This window comes from Meriones unguiculatus, chromosome 9 (assembly GCF_030254825.1).
Source record: "Meriones unguiculatus strain TT.TT164.6M chromosome 9, Bangor_MerUng_6.1, whole genome shotgun sequence".
In the NCBI taxonomy this organism is placed as follows: domain Eukaryota; kingdom Metazoa; phylum Chordata; class Mammalia; order Rodentia; family Muridae; genus Meriones; species Meriones unguiculatus.
Genome location: NC_083357.1, coordinates 105,075,055 through 105,093,548, shown reverse-complemented (window position 1 = coordinate 105,093,548; position 18,494 = coordinate 105,075,055). Strand labels below are relative to the sequence as shown.

Sequence of the window (18,494 nt, the reverse complement as noted above, 5' to 3'; positions counted from 1 at the left end):
AGATCCTGGGCTTTGGGTTCAAGAGAATCTCACGAGGAAAAGGAAAAGGAGGATACCATGATGGGTTAGCATGAAGCAGAAACTATGCTGGCTGGAGGAAGAACTCCAATAATGACATGAAAAGGTGCAGATGAATAATAAAAGCAAGTATTCATAGAATTATGGATGAAGGGTAGCCTACATAAAGATGGTTAAGGCAGATGGCATTGGATAGAGGCTGGGAGATGGACAGTGAGCTTATTGAGATAGCATAGGTAGAAATATCTGACTGCCCTAAGATAATATGGCCATTATAAAGTCTTAAACAAAAGAGTTTTTAGAATAATTTCCTCTGACAATAGTAGCCTATCAACTTTTGAATTTATAAATTACATGTGTTCTTTTCAATGATTTTTATACTTAATCTTACGCCAAAATATGTACTGAGGTGCTTACCTCATACAATTTAATGTGTGTAAGAATGCCTATCATAATGATAATAAACATATCAAATTAAAATTTCATTTATTACACAGGGGAAATTCACTTTTCTCTAAAAATGTTTTAATTATTTTTTGAGAATTTCATACCTGAAGACTACATTTACATAATTTCACCCCTTTCCCTCTTTCTGACATCTCCTGTCTTTTCTAAACTCACAAATTCACGGCCTCTTTTTATTTATTATTATCATACACACAAAAACACACAACACACATGCAATATGCTGAGTTCTGTTAGTGCTATTTACATGTATATTTCTTTGGTTGTAACCAGTTAGAAATTGGTCCAGATCAAGGGAATCACACCTGGAGAAGACTAATTTTCCCTTTCCTAGTAGCCACTCACTAGCACTAATTACTATATCTCTTCATGGTGTTTTATGAGTTACTTGGTGCACATTGGATTTTCAACTAGCATTGCTCCTGGCATTGGTCTACTCTTTTTTTTTTAATTAAATTTTTATTTTTTATATTAATTACAGTTCATTCACTTTGTATCCAAGCCGTAGCCCCCTCCCTCTTTCCCTTCCAATCCTACCCACCATCCTTCATCTCCTCCCTGCCCCTCTCTAAGTCCACTGATAAGGGAGCTCATCTTCCCCTTCCATCTGACCCTAACATGTCAGGTCTCATCAGGATTGGCTGCAATGTCCTCCTCTGTGGCCTAGCAAGGCTGCTCCTCCCTCAGGATGGAGGAGGGGAAGGTTAAAGAGCCAGCCACTGAGTTTTGTCAGAGAGAGTCCTTGTTCCCCTTACTAGGGTTCCTACCTGGATACTCAACTGCCATGGGCTAGCTAGGTCTGTGTAGGAGTTCTAGGTTATATCCATGCATGGTCCTTGGTTGGAGAATCAGTCTCAGAAAAGACCCTTGTGCCCAGATATATTTGGTTCTTTTGGAGCTCCTGTCCTCTCCAGTTCTTACTAACTCCCCCTTCATTCCCTGCACTCTGCCCCAAGAAACAGGACAAGGGCCTGTTGTTCCTTCATTCCCTGCACTCTGCCCCAAGAAACAGGACAAGAGAGCCTCTGAAAGACTCTACTTAGCAGTGTATGAAAACAGATGGTGAGACTCATTGGTCAATTCTTATTTGGGCAATTGATAATGGTGAGATTTCATGGGTACAGTGGCTCTGTCTATTATAGAAAACATGATCTCAAAGTAGACATGCTGATCCAATGGCTCTCACAGACTTTCTCCATCTTCCGTGATGCTCTCTATGACTTAGAGCTAGGAACTCTATTGTAGATGTTGCAATTGGAGCTGGTCACCCACATATTTCTTGTTCTCTCATTTTAACCAGGTGTGTGTGTGTCTGTGTGTGTGTGTGTGTGTGTGTGTGTGTATGATGGTCTGTGTCTACTGTAAAAGGAAATTTTATGCATGAATGCTTAGAGAAACAATTATCTGTGGATATTAACAAAGGTACTTAGATTAGAGTTTTGGAGGAATTATACTGCTTTTGGAGACTGGTAGCAACAGATTATGTTGCAGTGTTCATGGCCTCACCATCTATGAATAATTGGTAGTTACGTAGTTTACAATATCGGGCATAAATAATCTCTTATTGAGTGTGTGTAAGTCTAATTTGACAGCTTCTGGTTGTCCACAAAATTCAAGGGCCACTAGTGTACCGTTAGGTTTACCTTATGCTGGTTGTAATTTTTCTCTGTGACTTTACAGTCAAGTAAGACTTTTAATTGCTTTTCTATCTTAGGAGCTCGCGTAGTGCATTTCTTAAATGAGCATTCATATGATTTATTTATCTGTGATATACAATATTTTGTCAGGCCCATTGATTTTAAATCCTATATTCATTTACCTTGATAACTGGTTAGATAATATATTAGACAATCCAAATTCTGTGATGTTGAGAACATTATTTAACATTACCTAGCATCATTATCTTCATTTAGAAATAATATAAGCAGAAAATTAATGCTTCAAAATTGTGGTTCAGGGGACAGGAAATAACTAAAGAACTACATCATAAACTGTTATTTTGTAAACTGTGAAACATTATTATGACATGCATATGTCACTTTCCAGTTCCCAGTTTCCTAAAAGGCTGTCAGATTTTCATGTTTTTCTCTTACTTGTTTTTATTACTGTGTTGTACATGGGTGACAGAAGTCAGATGCATATTTCAACAGCTTTTTATTTTTAGTGAGTTACCTAATGAACTCTCTCCTCTTGAAATAAGAGACAAAGCTTCAAACTCTTTCATTTTGATTTTTAGTCAAAGTAGAATTTGGCATTTATGGTTTTAAAAATTCATCAGTGAGTAGATTAGGAAATGAGGAAAGAGAGATGTTGTAATATATAAAAGATTACAGAAAAGAAATGAAGAGCTATAAGCACATATATACTTAAAATTTTTATTTAATGTACTGATACTTTGGTAAATTTTGAATTTTGATTAAAATTAAACGAAAGTTTAATTCCATATGGCTCTCCTTTCCTCTCTCAGTAAAGTTTTTTTTTCCTTTCCTCTCTTTTTCTTTTAATTTATTTTGATGTTGTGAGGGAATCATCCTACAGGCCCCACACCTGCTACTAAATTTACTCTAACTGATTAATATCCCCAGTCCTCAAGGAAACTGTAAGAAAATAAAATCAACTATCTCAATACTTTGTAATTTCTCAGCATCTTAGTTAAGTGTAGAATCATTTTGTTCTCATTTCCATCACCAAATTTTTCTCTTTTCTTTTAAAGCGGACTTTAAAATAAAGTCATTGTGCACATTACTCAGGAGAAAAAAAGATACTGAAATTCAACTCAACTACTTGGTGAAAAGTAAAGTCAGATTTTTGAATAGGTGATTTGGAAACTTCAAAACTATTACTCTTATAAAAGAGGAGTCATATTATATTTCTGAGATTTTATATTGTCAACAAAAATTAAGTACTAGAATGTTAGGCCAGTTCATTCTATCTCTGATGTGTAAAATGAGAGGAAACATAATTAAAATTTTACTAAAGACTGAGTTTTATTCTTTATGACTATAGAAATAATTCTTAACATGAAAAGGTGCTAGAGAGATGGTTTTGGTGTTAAGACAGCATTCCTGTATTTGTATTGAGTTTGGTTTCCAGAGCAATACTAGAAGGTTACCACCAAGAAATTCAGGTGTGGGAAATCAGGGCTTCTCAGAACTTCTCCTGACTACTGTACTGAATTGCACATACACCCTCATGGATCTACAACACACACAAAATTAAAAAAAAAAGATGGTAATATTAAACTACGCCTAAAAAACATAAATGTTTAAAACTAATAATCTATTTACTCACTTTACTTAATTATTTGCTTACTTACATTTTTAATAAATTAATTTATTTTTTATTAATAGTTACATTTTATTTATTTATTTATTTATTTATTTATTTATTTTTATCAGTTACATTTTATTAACTCTGTATCCCAGCCGTGCCCCGATCCCTTATTCCCTCCCAGTCCCTCCCTCCCTCCCTCATCTCCACCATGTCCCTTTCCAAGTCCACTGATGGGGGGGACCTCCTCCCATTCATCTGATCTTATTTTATCAGGTATCTTCAGGACTGGCTGCAAAGCCCTCCTCTGTGGCCTAACAGGACTGCTCCTCCCTTGGGGGGTGGGGAGGCCAAAGAGCCAGTCATTGAGTTCCTGTTAGAAATAGTCCCTGTTCCCCTCACTTTGGGAAACCAATTGGTTACTGAGCTACCACAGGCTACATCTGAGTGGAGGTTCTAGGTTATATCCATACATGGTCCTCGGTTGAATGTCAGTCTCAGAAAAGACCCTGTGCCCAGATATATTTGGTCCTTGTGGAGCTCCTATCCTTTCCCCATCAGACTAACTCCCCTTCTTTCTTATGATTCCCTGTACTCTGCCAAAGGTTTAGTCATGAGTCTTTGCTTTGAAAACACTGCTAGTTAGAGTCTTTCAGATGCGCTCAGTAGACTCCTGTCATACGTTCAATGCACATCCCATCTGTCTTTCTAAATGAGGATTGATCATCTTACCCCATGTCCGCTCAATTGATTATCTTTTTTAGGTGTATAGATTTCATTATGTTTATCATATCTTATAGGTCTATATAAGTGAGTATATCCCATGTTTGTCTTTCTCCTTCTGGGATATTTCACTCAGAATGATCTTTTCTAGATCCCACCATTTGCCTGCAAAGTTCATGATTTCCTCCTTTTTGATTGCTGAGTAGTATTCCATTGTGTAAAAATACCACAATTTCTGTACCCATTCCACCGTTGATGGACATCTGGGTTGTTTCCAGGTTCTGGCTATTACAAATAGAGCTGCTATAAACATGGTTGAGCAAGTGTCCTTTTTGTGTACTTGAACAAACTTTGGGTATATACCTAGCAGTGGCATAGCTGGGTCTGGAGGAAGCACTATTCCTAATTGTCTTAGAAAGCGCCAGATAGCTTTCCAGAGTGGTTATACCAGTTTACATTCCCACCAGCAGTAGGGGAGGGTTCCCCTTTCTCCACAACCTCTCCAGCATGTGTTATCGTTTGAGTTTTTCATCTTGGCCATTCTGATGGGTGTAAGGTGATATCTCAGGGTCGTTTTGATTTGCATTTCCCTGATGGCTACTGAGGATGAGCATTTCTTTAAGTGTCTTTCTGCCATTCGATATTCCTCTGTCGAGAATTCTCTGTTTAGCTCTGTTCCCCATTTTTTAATTGGATTACTTGGATTGCTGCTTTTCAGCTTCTTTATTTCTTTGTGTATACTGGATATTAGTCCTCTGTCAGATAAAGGGTTAGTGCAGATTCTTTCCCAATCTGCAGGCAGTCATTTTGTTTTGATGACGGTATCCTTTGCTTTACAGAAACTTTTCAGTTTCATGAGGTCCCATTTATTGATTGTTGCTCTTAGAGCCTGTGCTGTTGGTGTTCTGTTCAGGAAGTTGTCTCCTGTGCCAATGAGTTCTAGGCTGTTCCCCACTTTTTTTTCCAATTGATTTAGGGTATCTGGTTTTATGTTGAGGTCCTTGATCAACTTTGACTTTAGTTTTGTGCAGGGTGATAAATATGGATCTATTTTCATTTTTCTGCATGTAGACATCCAGTTGGTCCAGCACCATTTGTTGAAGATGCTGTCTTTTTTCCATTGAATGGAATTGGCTTCTTTGTCGAATATCGAGTATTCATAGGTGTGTGGATTTATTTCTGGGTCTTCTATGCGGTTCCATTGATCCTCCTTTCTGTTTCTATGCCAATACCATGCAGTTTTTATTACTGTTGCCCTGTAGTACAGCTTGAGATCAGGAATGGAGATACCTCCAGATGATCTGTTGTCGTACAGGATCGTTTTGGAGATTCTGGGTTTTTTGTTTCTCCATATGAAGCTGAGAATCTTTTTTTCAAGGTCTGTAAAGAATTGAGTTGGTATTTTGATGGAAATTGCATTGAATCTGTAGATTGCTTTTGGCAGGATGGCCATTTTCACAATGTTAATTCTACCAATCCATGAGCATGGGAGATCTTTCCATCTTCTGATATCTTCTTCGAGTTCTTTCTTCAGAGACTTGAAGTTTTTGTCAAACAGGTCTTTCACTTGCTTGGTTAGAGTCACACCAAGGTACTTTATGTTATTAGTGGCTATTGTGAAGGGTGTTGTTTCCCTAATTTCTTTCTCAGCCTTTTTGTCTTTGGTATATAGGAGGGCTTCTGCTTTTTTTGAGTTGATTTTGTATCCTGCCACTTTGCTGAAGGTGTTTATCAGCTGAAGGAGTTCTCTGGTTGAATTTTTGGGGTCGCTCATGTATACTATCATATCATCTGCAAATAGTGACACTTTGACCTCTTCCTTTCCGATTTGTATCCCCTTGATCTCCTTTAGTTGTCTTATTGCTCTGGCTAGGACTTCAAGTACTATGTTGAAGAGATATGGGGACAATGGACAGCCTTGTCTTGTCCCTGATTTCAGAGGGATTGATTTAAGTTTCTCTCCATTGAGTTTGATGTTAGCTATAGGCTTGCTATATATTGCCTTTACTAGGTTTAGGTATGTGCCTTGTATCCCTGATCTCTCCAAGACTTTAAACATGAATGGGTGTTGGACTTTGTCAAATGCTTTTTGGCATTTAAGGAGTTGATCATGTGGTTTTTCTCCTTCAGTTTGTTTATGTGGTGGATTACATTGATGGATTTCCATATGTTGAACCACCCTTGCATGCCTGGGATGAAGCCTACTTGGTCATGGTGGATGATATCTTTGATGTGTTCTTGGATTCGGTTTGCAAGTATTTTATTGAGTATTTTTGCGTCAATGTTCATAAGAGAGATAGGCCTAAAGATCTCTTTTCTTGTTGGGTCTTTGTGTGGTTTAGGTATTAAGGTGACTGTGGCTTCATAGAATGAGTTTGGTAGTGTTCCTTCTGTTTAATAGTTACATTTTATTAACTCTGTATCCCAGCTGTATCCCGCTCCCTCATTCCCTCCCAAACCCTCACTCCCTCCCTCATCTCCTCCCTGCCCCTTTCCGAGTCCACTGATTGGGGAGGACCTCCTCCCCTTTAGTCTGACCTTGTTTTATCAGGTATCTTCAGGACTGGCTGCAAAGTCCTCCTCTGAGGCCTACCAGGACTGCTCCTCCCTTGGGTGGTAGGAGGTCAAAGAGCCTGCCATTGAGATCCTGTCAGAAATAGTCCCTGCTCTCCTAACTATGGGAAACCAATTGGTTACTGAGCTACCATGGGCTTCATCAAAGCAGAGGTTCTAGGTTATATCCATACATGGTCCTTGATGGAGTGTCAGTCTCAGAAAAGAAAAGAGACATGGCCAGATATATTTGGTCCTTGTAGAGCTCCTATCCTTTCCATGTCATGCTAATTCCCCCTTCTTTCATATGACTCCCTGTACTCTGCCAAAGGGCTGGTTATGATTCTTAGTATCTGCTTTGATACACTGCTAGGTAGAGTCTTTCAGAGGCCCTCTGTGGTAGGCTCCTATCCTGTTACTTGTTTTCTTCTACACCCAATGCACCTCCCATTTGTCTTTCTATGTGAGGATTGATAATATTACCCCGGGTCCTCTTTCTTATTTATCTTCTTTAGGTGTATAGATTACATTATGTTTATCATATCTTATAGGACTATATAACTGAGTATATACCATGTGTGTCTTTCTGCTTCTGGGATACCTCACTCAGAATGATCTTTTCTAGATCCCAATTTGCCTGCAGATTTCATGATTTCTTTGTTATTAATTGCTGAGTAGTATTCCATTATGTAAAAGTACCACAATTTCTGTATCCATTCCTCCATTGAGGGGCATCTTGGCTGTTTCCAGCTTCTGGCTATTACAAATAAAGCTGCTACAAACATGGTTAAGCAAATGTCCTTGTTGTGTACCTGAACATCTTTTGGATATATGCCTAGGAGTGGTATACCTGGATCCTGAGGAAGCACTATTCCTAATTGTCTGAGAAAGTGCCAGATTGACTTCCAAAATAGTTGTACCAGTTTACATTCCCACCAGCAATGGAGGAGGGTTCCCCTTTCTCCACAACCTCTCCAAAATGTGTTGTCATTTGAGATATTCATCTTAGCCATTCTGATGGGTGTAAGGTGAAATCTCAGGTTCGTTTTGATTTGCATCTCCCTGATGGCTAAGGATATTGAGCATCTCTTTAAGCGTTTCTCTGCCATTCTATATTCCTCTACAGAGAATTCTCTGTTTAGCTCCGTACCCCATGTTTTAATTGGATTACTTGATTTATTGCTTTTTAAGTTCTTTAGTTCCTTATATTTGCTGAATATCAGCCCTCTGTCAGATATAGGGTTGGTGAAGAGCCTTTCCCAGTCTGTAAGCTGTCATTTTGTTCTGACAACAGTGTCTTTTGGTTTACAGAAACTTTTGAGTTTCATGAGGTACTATTTATTGATTGTTGATCTTAGAGCCTGTGCTGTTGGTGTTCTGTTCTGGAAGTTGTCTCCTGTGCCAATGAGTTCTAGGCTGTTCCCCACTTTTTCTTCTAATCGATTGAGAGTATCTGGTTTCATATTAATGTCTTTGATCCACTTGGACTTTAGTTTTGTGCAGGGTGATAAATAAGGATTTATTTTCATTTTTCTGCATGTAGACATCCCGTTAGACCAGCACCATTTGTTGAAGATGCTGTCTTTTTTCCATTGAATGGTTTTGGCTTCTTTGTCAAAAATGAAGTATTCATAGGTGTGTGGGTTTATTTCTGGGTCTTCTATTCAGTTCCATTGATCCTCCTTTCTGTTTCTATGACAATACCATGTAGTTTTTAGTACTATTACTCTGTAGTACAGCTTGAGATCGGGGATGGAGATACCTCCAGATATGTTGTTGTACAGAATCGCTTTGGAGATTCTGGGTTTTTTGTTTCTCCATATGAAGCTGAGAATCTTTTTTTTTTTTTTTTCAAGGTGTGTAAAGAATTAAGTTGGTATTTTGATGGAAATTGGGTTGAATCTGTAGATTGCTTTTGGCAGGATGGCCATTTTCACAATGTTAATCCTACCAATCCATGAGCATGGGAGATCTTTCCATCTTCTGATATCTTCATCAATTTCTTTCTTCAGAGACTTAAAGTTTTTTTCAAACAGGTCTTTCACTTGCTTGGTTAGAGTTACCCCAATGTACTTTATGTTATTAGTGGCTATTGTGAAGGCTCTTTTTTCTTTTTTTGGCCCTTTTGTCTTTGGTATACAGTAGGTCTTCTGATTTTTTTGAGTTGATTTTGTATCCTGCCATGTTGCTGAAGGTGTTTATCAGTTGACAGAGTTCTCTGGTTGAATTTTTGGGGTCGCTCATGTACACTATATCATCTGTGAAGAGATATAGAGAGAGTGGGCAGGCTTGTCTTGTCCCTGATTTCAGTGGGATTGATTAAGTTTCTCTCCATTGAGTTTGATGTTTGCTTTAGGCTTGGTGTATATTGCCTTTACAATGTTTAGGTATGTGCCTTGTATCCCTGATCTCTGCAACACTTTAAACATGAATGGGTTTAGGACACAGTCACCTTGATACCTAAACCACACAAAGACCCAACAAAAAAAAAAAGAGAATTTCAGACCTATCTCTCTTATAAACATTGATGCTAAAATACTCAATAGAATACTTGCAAACCGAATCCAAGAACATATCAAAGATATCATCTACCATGACCAAGTAGGCTTCATCCCAGGCATGCAAGGGTGGTTCAACATATGAAAATCCATCAGTGTAATCTACCATATAAAAAACTGAAGGAGAAAAACCACATGATCATCTTAGATGCTTACTTATTTACATGATTTAATTTTATTTTCTTATTTGTTCAGTCCATGTCTTTTTTTTAAATACTTGTTGCAGTTTATTAACTTTGTATCCCAGCTGTAGCCCACTCCCTCATTTCTCCCAATCCCACCCTCCCTTTCTCATCTCCTTCCTGTCCCTTTCCAAGTCCACAGGTAGGGGAGGTCTTCCTCCCCTGCCATCTGACCCTAGGTTATCAAGTATCTTCAGGACTGGCTGCAGTGTCCTCCCCTGTGGCCTAGTAAGGCTGTTCCTCCCTCAGGGGGAGGGGGATTTCAAAGAGCCAATCATTGAGTTCATGTCAGAAATAGTCCTTGTTCCCCTTACTAAGTACCCACTTCCATACTGAGCTACCATGGGCTACACACAAGCAGGGGTTTTAGGTTATATACATACATGGTCCTTGGTTGTAGAAACAGTCTCATAAAAGACGCTGTGCCCTGATATATTTGTTCCTTGTGGAGCTCCTGACCTCTCCAGGTCATAGTAACTGTCTCTTCTTTCATATGATTCTCTGCATTTTGCCAAAGGTTTAGTTCTGAGTCTCAGCCTCTGCTTTGAAACACTGCTAGGTTAACCTTGGCTATCCTAGAAATCTTTATTTAAATTAGTCTGGCCTCAAATTTAATTACATGTTTTAGCATCCTTATTTCAGGAATTAAAGGCAAGTTTCATCAAACTAAGTTCATTTTTCTTATTTTTTAATCTATGTTCTATAAAAATATTTAAGGACCTCCCCTATCAGTGGACTTCGAAGGGGACAAGGAGGAGATGAGGGAGGGAGGGAGGGAGGATGGAATTGGGAAGGAAAGAGGGAGAGGGCTATGGCTGGGATATAAGTGAATGACTTGTGATTAAAATAAAAAATAAAATAAAAAATAAAAATATTTTAATTTAATATTTAATTTTAATTTAATATTTAATAAAAATATTTTAATTTTTAATATTTAAAAATATTTTAACATACTACCATTATGTCTATAAGGAAATTATAGTCATTTCCTCATTGCTATTCAAAATAAATAAACAACTGCAAATATTATTTTTAATTCATTAATTACATTTTTTCTCATACTCTCATGTTTCTTCCCTTTTAATTTTATATAAATATATGATTTAAATTAAATTTTATCCTCTTTTCTCTTGAGAATTTTTTTTATAAATACATTTATGTTATTTATGTCCCTCTAATCTCCTTCTCTATTCATATCACCCTGACAATCTTTCATTTCCTTCTTCCTATTAACCATCATTGTTTTATGTATATGCCTGCCTATACTCACACCCACAAATATGTATATGTGTCTATCTATCTATCTATCTATCTATCTATCTATCTATCTATCTATCTCTCTCTCTCTCTGTCTATCTATCTATCCATCTAGCTCTCTATTTATCTATTGATACATCCATACAACCCACCTACTCAACCAAGTGTAGCCCACATACACATATCTATGGCTGATAATCTGGACCTGAACAACCTATTAAGTAGCATACCTCTGCAGGAAACTATTTGTCCATCTTTTGGCAACCCCCAATTTCCTGTGGCTTCTCATCTAGTGGTTGAACACTTTGTAATATCCTATTTATGTTGGAAGGTCAACTGCTATTGTCATTATGCAGATCTTATTGTGGCTATTACATTGTTAATATTGCATGGTGAGAGCCCTCAGTATGAATATAGGATTTCCTATGTAGTCCTCTGATTCTTTTTTTTTTCTAACTGCATTTTATTGGGGAAATCCACATTTAATATATTCACTTATTTTTTTGCATTAATTACGATTTATTTACTTTGCATCCCAGCTGTAGCCCCCTCCTTCATTTCCACCCAATCCCACCCTCCCTGAGATACCTCCAGATTGATTTCCAAAGTGGTTGTACAAGTTTACATTCCCACCAGCTATGGAGGAGGCTTCCCCTTTCTCCACAACCTCTCTAGCATGTGTTGTCACTTTAGTTTTTTTTATTTTAGTCATTCTGATGAGTATAAGGTAAACTCTCGGGGTCGTTTGGATTTGCATCTCCCTGATGGCGCAGGACATAAAACCAGACACACTAAATTGGTTAGAAGAAAAAGTGGGGAAGAGCCTAGAACTCATTGGCATGGGAGACAAGTTCCTGAACAGAACACCAACATCACAGGCTCTAAAAGCAATAATCAATAAATGAAGACCTCATGAAGCTGAAAAGCTTCTGTAAAGCAAAAGATACTGTCGTCAGAACAGAATGACAGCCTACAGACTGGGAAAGGATCTTCACCAACCCTATATCTGACCCTAATATACAGAATATATAAAGAACTAAAGAAGTTAAAAAGCAACAAAGCAAGCAATCCAATTAAAAAATGAGGTACAGAGCTAAACAGAGAATTCTCTGTAGAGGAATATAGAATGGCAAAGAAGTACTTAAAGAAATGCTCAATATCCTTAGTCCTCTGGTTCTTACAATCCTTCTACACCCTCTTTCATGATGCTCCTGAGTTTTAGATGTTTGGGTTGTATTATAGATGTATTAATTTGGCCCATGAGTAGAGAGTTCACTTAGCTTTTGCATCTTGGCCAGTTGTCTGTCAATAATCCTGAGACACATGATGACTAGTTTGCTTGTATCAGAAGGTTTTATACACGTTTTTAAGATATTAAAAGAATCAATACTCTTAAAACAGTTTTAAAACCCAAAATCCACAACCAAGATTAGTCCAACAAGATATTCCAGTAGTATGGAAGCCAATCACTGCAGCTTATAAGATTAGATTCTCAGCTGGTTAAGATTGAAAATTAGTTCTCTGAATGTGCTGTAAATGAAGCTTTCAGGACAATAAAAGCTAGGCAGATGGAATGAAGCTTCCAGATGACTACCAACCTTATTTCTCTGTCTTCTGTTATTCAAGTGTGTGGATTCTTCAACAATGAGGTCTTACCATTAAGTACTAGAGAGTAATCAAGACCATTGCCAATAACAATCTGTAATGTATGGAGAGTACTAGAGAGTAATCAAGACCATTGCCAATAACAATCTGTAATGTATGGAGATCCATATGACATCACTTGCCAACAGCTCCAAAAATGATGACGGATTCATTTGTGATTTTGTTGTTGCCATTATTTGAAGTGGAAATTTTTGGTTTCCTTGAAGACTCAGTTTTCTCATGTGAAACTTTGTTGCAGGCAGAGCACATGAAGTTTTGTTGTAATTTGGCTTGTGAGAGGGCACATGACGTTTTGCTGTGAGCTCTGAAATGTGTGGGGCATGTCTTTGACCAGCTGAGAACATTCATGGGTAGACTCGAAGAGAGGAGATATATATATAGAAGTCTACAAACAGTGAGAGATTACTTTTTGTATTGAATTTGTTGCGCTGATCTTCATGCTTCACCACTTGACTTCCCAGAGAGAATCATTCTAGAGAACTTCATAGGGCTATCCAACTTAGTCTTGATACTTTTGCTGACTTTGTGTTCCAGTTTGGTGTGGCCTTTGGAATACACTGCTGGTATCCTGTTGATTGGGATTGGTATCCCCTAAAGACCCATTGACCTTAATCAGCTGGACACAGATAAAAGTGGTCTATAGCTCTTTTCCTTACTAATCTACCTAAGGTAAGGTCAGGGGATTGAAGGGAGGTAAATGTGTTTAAGAACCCTAAATAAAGTAGGTTTGGTGAAAAATGTAAGCCAACAATTCTTTGTTCATTTGTGGTTTTTTTTTGTTTGTTTGTTTGTTTGTCTTTCTACCAAACACGATTTCTCTGTGTAGCCCAAGCTAGCCTTGAATTCAGAGATCTGTCTCCTGAGTGCTGTCATTAAAGGCATTTGTAACTATACCAGGCTTTACACTGTGTTTTCTAATTCTTATGATATCTAGTAAAAGTATTTGTGAACTGATATAAGGTAACTATATTTACATTTTATATGAAAAAAATTATTTCTTATTTTAGTTGGAGTGTTTATTGCTTGGATGAAACACCACGATCAAAGTCATTTGAGGAGGAAAGAGTTTATTAGGCTTATACTTCTCCATCACAGCTCATCATCAAAGGAAGTCAGGAGAAGAACTCAAACAAGGCAGGTATTTGGAAGCAGAAGCTGATTTAAGGTCATGGAGGGGTGCTTTTTACTGGTTTGTTTTTCATAGCTCGTTCAAACTGCTTTCTTTTAAAATCCAGGGCCATCTGCTCATGGGTGCACTGACCACAGCAGGCTGGGACCTCCCCTATCAATCACTAAGAAAATACCTTAGAGGCTTGTGTATTTCCCACTCTTATGGTAATGTTTTCTTAACTTAGGCTACCTCCTTTCAGATGTCTTTGGCTTGTGTCATGTTGACATAAAAACTATCCAGCATATTTCTGTTATTGTGATTCTTTATATGGGTATCTCTCTGCCTGTGCCCTTGTGCACATGAGTGCAGGTGTGTGAAGAAGTAAAAGGTGTCAGGTCCACTGGGTGTGGTGTTACAGCCAGTAGTGAGCTATGTGATACAGGTACTAAAATTTGAACTGAGGTCCTTTGTAAAACCAGCAGGTATTGTTTACTTCTGCATCAGATCTTTGTTCCCAGACTCTTCAGATACTTGTTTGTATGTGTTTTCATAAATTTCTACAATAATTTTCCATAAGATATTTGAATGGTGTTTTTGTTATCTTTGGCCTGTTTGTCCTCTAATCAGTTTTCATATTCCCTTCCCAATTTAACCCTTCCCATTTCATTAATTTCCGTTATGAATTTCTAGCTATGAAAGCAGAGCAGTTGAGATAGGAAGCCTAAGACCTTCAGCAATTCAAGAAAGAAAAAGTTCCAACACAGAGTGGGGCAGGAGACAGGAAATCTCACCAAGAGGTAAGTAACAGCTAGTAGATCCTGGAAGAGGATAGTTAGCCTTTTTAAGAGTGTATTCCCTAGTAGGTTCAATATCTTCCAGCGAAGGGGACATATTCAAGGCTATTTATGTGTAGCACAAACTGTTCTTGATTGGATTTAAAATTAAGACATACTTAAGTGGGTAGTGAAATGGGGCTACATCTGGGAGGAAAGAGGGCAGGAGTGAATAGGATCAAAATACATTGTAATAACATGTCAAAGTTAAAGATAAGAGGAAACTCACAAGGGTTTACATGAATTATTCAAAAATATCAAACAGAACTTTAAAATTAGTTTGAGTTCAACCACTATGGTGAATGTGCCAGTTTTTCTTATACTGAGTCCTGCTAATTAACATTTGAAAAGGAGCAATTTCTCACCAGTTTTGTAAAGTTTATTTCAAGTTGCAGTTTCAGGGGCAGGTACAGTAATGTGAAAGTTGCAAAACTTGATTCACATCCATCTTTTCTCATGATTGAGCAAATAAATGCCATATCAAGAGTTTCTCAAATAACAATGACAGGTTTTATATAGTCCAGATTTAAAGGACAACTAAAGTAAAATGCATGTAGGTGTGTATCCCATCTGTAGGCCCAGAAGTTAATTTATACTAACTTAAATAAATTTGGTCTTTAATAAGCGAGTAGTATTCCATTGTCTAAATGTACGACAATTTCTGTATCCATTCCTCTGTTGAGGGAGATCGAGTTTGATTTCAGATTCTGGTTATTATGAATAAAGCTTCTATGAATATAGTTGAGCAAATGTCCTTGTTGTATGATGGATCATCTTTTAAGCATATGTCCTGGAGTGGCATAGCTGGGTTCTTGGGGTAGCCCTATTCCCAGTTTTCTGAAAAAGTGCCAGACACTTTTTTTAATTTTTTTTCTTATTAGTTACATTTTATTAACTCTGCATCCCAGCTGTATCCTGCCCCTCATACCCTCCCAATCCCACCCTCTTTCCCTCCTCTCCACCCTGCCCCTTTCCAAGTCCACTGATGGGGGGGACCTCCTCCCCATTCATCTGACCCTGTTTTATCAGGTCTGCAAAGTCCTCCTCTGTGGCCTAATAGGACTGCTCCTCCCTTGGGGGATGGGGAGGTCAAAGAGCCAGCCACTGAGTTCCTGTTAGAAATAGTCCTTGTTCCCCTTACTATGGGAAACCAATTGGTTACTGAGCTACCACAGGCTACATCTGAGCGGAGGTTCTAGGTTATATCTATACATGGTCCTTGGTAAGATGATCAATCCTCATTTAGAAAAACAGATGGGATGTGCATTGAACAAATGACAGGAGTCTACCACAGAAGGCATCTGAAAGACTCTACTTAGCAGTGTTTCAAAGCAGACACTATGACTCATAACCAAACCTTCAGCAGAGTACAGGGAATCTAATGAAAGAAGGGGAGTTAGTCTGATGGGGAAAGAATAGGAGCTCCACAAGGACCAAATATATCTGGGCACACGGGTCTTTTCTGAGACTGACATTCAGCCAGACAGGTTTCCAAAGTGGTTGTACATGTTTACATTCCCACCAGCAGTGGAGGAGGGTTCCCCTTTCTCCACAACCTCTCCAGCATGTGTTGTCACTTGAGTTTTTAATCTTAACCATTCTGATGGGTTTAAGTTGGAATCCCAGGGTCATTTTGATTTTCATTTCCCTGATGACTAAGGACATTGAGCATTTCTTTTTGTGTTTCTCTGCCATTCAGTATTTCTCTGTTGAGAAGTCTCTGTTTAGTTTGGAACCCTATTTTTAATTGGATTATTTGGTGTTTAATTTCTTGAGTTCTTTATACATTCTGGATATTAGCCCTCTGTGGTATGTAGGATTGGTAAAGATATTTTACCAGTCTTCAGGCTGTCCTTTTGTTGTTTTTGTTGTTATTGCTTTGTAGTTATTGTCGTTGACCATGTCTTTTGCTTTACAGAAGCTTTTCAGTTTCATGAAATTTGCAGGCAAATGGATGGTAAGATCATCCGGATTGAGGCATCCCAGAAGCAGAGAGACATCCATGGTATATACTCACTTATAAGTGGATAATAGCCAAATAATATAGGATAAACCTACTAAAATCTACAGACCTAAAGACGCTAAACAACGTGGAGAACTCTAGCAAAGATGCTTGATTATCATTCAGAAAGAAAAATAGTATACACAACAGAAGTGGTAGAAGAGAGAGAATATGATGAGAGCCTACCACAGATCACCTCTAAATGATTCAGCAGGGGATTGAAGCAGGCAGATTCAGAGAGTAACAGTCAAACTTTGGACAGAGAATAGTGTGCCATATGGAAGAAGAGGGCTGCAGCACCTGTAGGGGACAGGAGCACTACAAGGAGACCAACAAAGTTAAAAAGCTGGGCCCAGCGGGGCCTACAGATACTGATTCATCAACCAAAGTCTATGCATAGAGAGGACATAGACCCCTTGTTGAGATGTAGCCCATAGACAGCTCAATCTCCATGTGGGTTCCCTAGTAAAGGGTGAATAGACACTCTCTGACATGAACTTGGTTGTCTACATTTTGATCACTTCTCCTTTGTTGGGCTACCTAGACAGCCCACAGAGGAAGAAGATTCAGACAGTCCTGATGGAACCTGATAGGCTAGGATCAGACAGTAGGGTAAAAGGATTTCTCTTTAACACTGGAAAGAGGGATAGGAGAGGAAGAGGGAGACAGGGGTGGGACATGGATGAGATGAGGGACAGGGTACAACTAGGATACAAAATGAATAATTTATGAAAAAATAAAATAATACCAAAAATAATTGGATCACAAAATTGTATTTCAAAATTTTGAATAAATTATAAATAAAGAAAAAAACATATATGAACCATACAAATAAGTTAAATGAAAATAAAATAAGTGACCAAAAATAACGGTCTAGTTATAATTTCACTATTAATGAAAGATATTTCAATACCAAAATGCTTTGTAATTCTCATTAGTAATTTGATTGATGAAAATTCAGCTTTGCCTGTTTACTTTTAATATCCATGCCTCCATTCATAATTGCTGTGCAAAGCAGCTCAAACTTTAGCTCTGTTGTTGTACCTGTGTTCATTCTGCATCTAAGATACTGGAGGCAAATGTCCAACATGTTCCTGGTCTATGTGCTGATATTGGTGGTGTGACGTGTATATGAATTTAGACATATCTGAACATTAAAATTAAACACCAATGAAAACTGTTGATTTAAGCTCAGCTCCTTGAAGGCTTGTTTGAAGTTTCAATACTAGCTGCCTGATCCTATTGTGTAAATCATCTTGATTAATATCTTTCGACTTCAGAGATTAAAGTTTATTATGATGCTTCAGATTAAGCTTTGGTATAAGCCCTTCTATTTGCTGAATTTATGTACTTATGTTGTTGGTAAAAGAATTTATCAGGTTTCAATTAGACATGAAAAGCATGTAACACTGAAATAAATGATGCCATTGATTATGTAAGTACACTGTTCCATAAATACTAATGACAGTGTATGTTATTAAATCAATAGTGTATCTTGAGCTTGTCCAAGGTGAGAGGAGAGGAACTGGTATATTGTTTTGAGCTTACCTGTTTTTCACTACTTTATGAGCTATTAATTTTGGAAATATATGTATCACATGAAATTTAGTGCAATAAAACATGGAAATTTGCTTATTTAATCTAATTAAAAATTTAAGCCACTGTGTGAATTTAAAAGAGCTTAATTTTATTATTTTAAATTATGAGTATGGGTATGGTATGTGTCTGTGTTTGTGTACACATGACTGCAGTGCTCACCGAGATCCAAGGTTTTGGTTTCCCTGTAGTAGTTGTTATAGGGCCTGCTGATTGGGAGTATCCTACTACGGGAACTGAACTCAGCTGGTTCCTCAGTAT

At 37.8% G+C, this 18,494-nt stretch overlaps 1 protein-coding gene across 2 annotated transcripts in view; it reads left to right on the top strand.

Annotated features, from left to right (window-relative positions):
* Positions 1-18,494, top strand: part of Slitrk1 (SLIT and NTRK like family member 1) — a 130,420-nt gene that overhangs the window by 98,814 nt on the left and 13,112 nt on the right. Inside the window, exons 1-3 of one of the 2 annotated variants that reach the window (XR_009594296.1) lie at positions 13,703-14,026; positions 14,493-14,599; positions 16,554-18,233. The gene's annotated coding sequence lies outside the window, so the exon portion shown is untranslated. Of the gene's footprint in view, positions 14,027-14,492; positions 14,600-16,553; positions 18,234-18,494 lie in introns of those variants that run through there. The other variant, XR_009594295.1, reaches the window with a different exon arrangement.